Below are 5,947 nucleotides of genomic sequence, written 5' to 3' on the forward strand. Positions count from 1 at the left end.
TTATCCAGCATGTGTAGTCTTAGGGTTCAATACCAAGCATGTGTAGTCCCTGGGTTCCACCCCTAGCACCGATGAGGTGTGGTGATGCAGGCGTGCAACCCCAACACTTAGAGAGTAGTTTTCAGCCTCCCTAACACTGCGACCCTTTAATACAGTTCCTCATGTTGTGGTGACTCCCAATCATAAAATTATTTCATTGCTACTTCATAACTGTAATTTTGGTACTGTTATGCAAACATAATGTAAATACTTGATATACAACACCCAGGGGTTTGTGACCCCAAGGTTGAGAACCACCGACTTAAGAGGTGGAAGTAGGAGGGTTGGAGGTTCAAAGTCATCCTCAACTACATAGCAAAAAGGCCAGTCTGGATTCTAAAAGACCCTGTCTTAATCAATCAACCAGTAAACAGAGCACAGAAAGAAGCTGGGCATGGCAGTGCACATCTATAATCTTAGCACTTAGAAAGCAGAGGCAGAAGGATGACTTCAAGTTCAAGACCAACTGATCTACACAGTGAGTTCCAGGCTAACCACAAAACCCTGCCTCAAAGCAAAACAAAGCAAAGCAACAACAAAACAAAACAAAAAACCCACAAAGAAACAAGAAAATACACTAAGAACACTGGGAATCCAGTTTGATCACATGATCCAACCTAAGGACCCAAGAGAACTTCCTGGAAGAAGCATCTAGAACCAAGCACAGAACCTAGACTCTCGGGCCAACTAACAAGGAACCTTCAATACTAACAAGCAACTAGAGTGAGCACCTGAGTCCCCCAAGAACGCCTACAGCTGCAGGCAGATGCCAGGGTGGGAGGTCCCTGCCCTGCCCCACGTCCTGGAGATTGTCTGTGAGGCAGGTTGGGAACAGTATTCCCCTCTCCCCTCCCCCCACCTTATTCACACACACACACACACACACACACACACACACACACACACACACACACACAGCTGTGGCTTTCCTTGCCCGTTAGGGACTGGTGCTTTGTCTTAAGCTTCCAATGCCACACTGGGCCAAAGGTGGAGATAGAGTGGGGGTGGGGCTGAGGATGCCGCAGCAGACTTCTCCCTCTCCCCTTCCCCCAGTCTCAGCTTGGAAGGAAAGGGAAAATATCTCCCCCTGCAAGAGCCCCCAACCCTAATCACATCTGGTTCCCATTGGCCCTGTTTGGTTCTAATTGACTCACTTCCTGCTACCACCTCTGGGAACCCCCATTCTCCAGCTGTGGGAGCGGCTCCCCCTCCTTCAGCCTTTAGCAAGTTCTGCCCCATGGGGTTCCCAGTGACCTGACCTTTCTTCTTGGCCTCCACCAGGAACATGTTTCATCTTGTTGCCCCTCAGACCCTTACTGTGGTTGCTCTCCCCAGTTCCTGGGGTGTCCTGGACTTTCACGGTGTCCACTGCAACCTTCTAGGTCTCATCCAGACCTTCCGGAACCTCCTTAGCCTGGCCCCTCCACTCCATCATGGGAGCTTCCGTGTACCCTCTCTGGATAGCATGTTGTGTTACTTCTGTCCTCTCCCAGGTCCTGGGAGAGCAGCCCAGAGGTGTGTCTACCTGAGGGCGGTCCTATTGAAAGTCCCAATGCCACCCTCAGGACCCACGGGACCTCAGGAACAGAGCGGAGGGTCTGTGGGATATGGACGGCATGTGGACAGTATGCAGACAGTATGCAGATGGGGTTGGAGAGGTCAGGGAAGAAACGACAGTTCCAGAAGGCAGGAGGGAATCGGTGATGGGAGAAGGGACCCAAGTCCCATGTGGGCCCAGAGAAGTGATGGAGGGGAAATCAGACTCTTAACTGCTGGGTCTCAGCTCCCACCACTGGGTATGGTGACAGTCCCCCGGCAGACAGCTCTCTTCCGTTCAGGTTCATGTCCTCAGTCCCTGTCCAATGGTGGGAGGGTATGGTTATAGTGACAGTCAGACTTCAGCTTTCTGAGCAACAGGGATGGGGCTGCCACAGGGCTCCTGGGCCCAGACCTTGGCTTTGCTGCTTATCAATTGTGTGACCTTGGATGATGGATGTCCCTCAGGACAGTCACAGTGTGTCACTTAATTATAAAGCTCTGTTCTGTGTAAGTGGAAGGAGGAATGTTCTCTATTCCTCACAGCCCTGCTCCCTGCTTCCCTGGGAAGGAGTTGAGATGGTAAGCATTATTATTATTATTATTATTATTATTATTATTATTATTATTATTCCTTCATCTTACAGAGTCGAGAATGGCTAGGTCTCGTAGGGCCGCAGCATGGTTAGTAGAGTATTTGCCCAGCAGATCCAAAGCCCTGTTTTCTGTCCCCAGCACAAGGTAACAGAGCATATATTCCTATATCCCACCTCTAATCCCAGCACTCAGGGGTAAAGGCAGGAGGATCAAAAGTTCAAGATCACTTTCCTTTACCTAGTAAGTTTAAGACCAGCCTGGGTTATAAAAGACACCGTCTCAAAACAAACAGAAAAAATAAAAACAAACAAATCCTGATCCAAGGTCACACAACAGATAAGAAGTAAAACCCAGAATCTGAGTCCAAGATTGTCATCTGTCCCTGCTGCTCAGAGGCCAGAAATGTCCCAGAGACATGGGATCTGATCCTGCGGTCTCATCCATGGGCTTTGGACCAGATTCTGGGCTGTCTGCTCATGAGCAAGGTTCATCTGTGTCCCCTAGACAACGGCCTCAGACACCTTGTCCCAGCCGCCAACTGATCCATCCCATAGATGAATGTCACCTGGGGGCCACATGATGAAAATCCCTGAGCTCCAGACCCCTCATCTGCAGAATGGGAGTGCAGCCCAGAGCCAAATGTTCCCAGAGGAGCAAAGGGACCCTGAGCCAGTCTCAGCTCCCTTGTCACACGTTTAAAGGGGGTAAAAGGAACCTTTGGGTGAAGTTCATCTTAGAAACATTTTAAACCCAATAGCACGTATTGTTTCCATTTCAGTGGGGGGACTGATGTAAATACCGATGAACTATGCCGCACTCTTCTGTCATTACCTGTGTGTGCCGAACTCTCAGGGACATGTCCATTTGGTCTAGCCCTGGGAGTCACTCATGACCATCATCCTGAGCAGTGCAGCTCTTGACTGAAAGATTCTATTCAGTGTGTGAGCCACCAGACCTCAGGCTGGCCCACCGTGGGAAAGCATGCTGACGAAGGAGCTCAGTCACCTTGGCCCTACCTGACAGACCTCCCTTTAGCTACACAGGGGCCCCTGCCTAGCACTGCTTACTCCACCAGTAGTCTGGGCCCTCTGGGCACCCTGGGACCAGGCCTGGGGCCCTGTCTTCCTTCTGGGAAAGAGAAGAAGATGGGGAAGGACAGGCTGGGGCCATAAGCAGCGAGCTGCTGCAGCGCCTGGCATGGGGACAGGGTTTGTTTGCACGCCTTTGAAGCTGGGAGATGAAAGTGGGGGCCCACATGGCCTGCCTTTGATTCTTTCCTCTCCGGGCCCCAAGCAGCTGTAGCAGGGCCAGCGCCCAGCCCTTCACTGCCCTAGGGGACAGAAGGGGCCCCGGCCTGGGGCTGTTCTCCCCTGAGTGACTCGGGGGTGAGTGGACAGACTCACCCAAAAGGAACTGAGGAGGCAGCAGGTGTGAATCTTAGAACTGCTGGGGGCCGCTTTGCGGAAGGCGATGGAGCACCCACCGTTAGCAACAATTCCCGGGACAGAAACACGAGAGGACTATAATTCAGCATTGGTGGTCATCTGCCCTTGATAAGTCACTGTACTTCAGTAACTGTGTACGCCTGTAGGGGCCAGAGGTCAGCATAACTCTTCAGCTTACTTTTTGAGACACCATCTCTCACTGAACCTGAACTTACTGATTTGGCTAGACCGGCAAGCTGCAGGCATCCTGCTATCTCCACCTACCCAGCTCCGGGATTCCAGCACTCTGCCACACCCAGCTTTTCCTCGTGTATACTGGGAGGTCAGGTCCCCACGCTTGTTCAACTGCCATCTACTGACCGAACCATCTTCCCAGTTCCAATAAATCTTTTGGGGGGTCACCATGTACCAGACACTGCTCTGGATTCCCCCCTTGAGTGACATAGGACAGAAAAAAAATGTGTCACATTGGAAGTGTCTGGCCACGTCACCACCCCACACCACCATCGTTATCACCACTTCTTCAGAATCTACTGACCACTGCTGACCATCGAGGAAAGGGATCCAGTTCCGGGAAAGGTACTTACTGCCAAGACCTCACCAGGTAAGCAAAGAGGGGGAGGCCACTGGCTGTTGAGGGCGGTACTCAGAGCTGGGGTGTAAGCAGTTGGAGGTCATGGAAGGCCCACAGAACTTTGGGGCTAGCAAGGGGGAAAGTATTTCCTTAATAGGGTCCTGCACAGCCTCTGTAGTCCAGGACCTCTGTCACCTCCCACGGTGTAGGTCAGTCACCCAGGCCAAACACCTGTCTGAATATCCCAGGTCTGTCCTCAGACTGTTGAGGACGTGGGGAACCAGCCCTCCTGCCTAGCTCTTCTACGCCCAGCTCTTGCTGCCCCTTGTGGAGAAGGCAGGACTCATGACAAAGCCAACCAAGGCCGGGGACAGAAACAAGGTAGCTCAGAACAAGGGTCCCAGACTCCCAAACAACTACAAGCTGACAATGGCCCTCTCTTGCCTCACTGTCTCCACCCAATGCTGCTGGGCAGACTCGGGCGCGAAGCCCTGAGGCTCTGGAACTCACCCACAGTAACACTCTTAGGAGGAAGCGTAGCCAGGACCAAAGCCAAAGTCTGTTCTTTCCACTGAATTCACTGCACGTTTGGTTCTTTTTCTCGCTGCACTCAAAGCAAACCCAGGCGACTCTTCAGAAGCCTGAAGGCCTCCAGACCAGGAAGGAGAGTGGTGACCTTGCAGACGGAGCCACCAGGTGAGGACCACACCAACTCCATGACATCCCCCTGACCAGAAACGTTGTCTCCACCAGACATGGCAAACCCACGGGGCTTCATACACCCCACGATTACTTCAGATGGAGCCCCAACACAAAGTCATATTGCGCAGTCCTCAAGTGTTGCGATGTCAAAAGGCCGAACACACTCAGTGTGTACACTCTCCTCTTCAGCTTGCAGAGACGGCTCAGCCGTGAAGGTGCTCCCACCAAGCCCAGTGTCCTGAGGGTCCCACATGGTGGGAGGCAAGACCTGACTCCTGCAAGCTATCCTCTGGCCTCCATGCATGGTTCACACACGCTCCCCTCCCCAAAATAAATAAATGAGTGTAAATTTTTTAACTGAAATTTTAAAAATTGTCTTCTTTTCTGGGAAAGGGGACATATTTGTACTGATTTACCTGAAACACACATACACACATGGCAATGGTGTGACTTTAGCTTTTTCTTTTCATTTAAAAATTACAGTGTGTATGCATGTGTGTGTGCGTGCGTGTATTTATGTGTGTGTGTGTGTGTGTGTGTGTGTGTGTGTGTGTGTGTGTGTGAAATATAGCTGACATATCAAACTGACCACTCGCTTGCTGATTCTGCTTAGGCTGAGTCTGTGTAAGGGGAAAATTTTAAGTAAATGACAGCACAGGATGCTGGTGGGTAAGGCCCAAGGTGTGCAGGCATGCAAAGACCAGTGTCCTCCTGCCTAAATGAAGCACCTGACAGGAAGGGTGCTGAGACCATGGCGAAGACCATGCACAGGTAAGTCTGAGTTTGTGAGAGAACAGCGGAAGTTGTTCACAACACCCAGGCCCCAGTCCGTATCCACCCAAGTGCCCATCCGCATCCTCCCAGGCTCCCATCCACATCCACCCAAGTTCCCGTCTGCATCCTCCCAGGCCCCATATACATCCACCTCCCAGGCCCCATATACATCCACCTCCCAGTCCCCCATCCACATCCACCCAGGCCCTCATCCACATCCACCCAAGCACCCATCTGCATCTTTCCAGGCCCCATATACATCCACCTCCCAAGCCCCCAT

This window comes from Myodes glareolus, chromosome 6 (assembly GCF_982192425.1).
Source record: "Myodes glareolus chromosome 6, mMyoGla1.1, whole genome shotgun sequence".
Lineage (NCBI taxonomy): Eukaryota > Metazoa > Chordata > Mammalia > Rodentia > Cricetidae > Myodes > Myodes glareolus.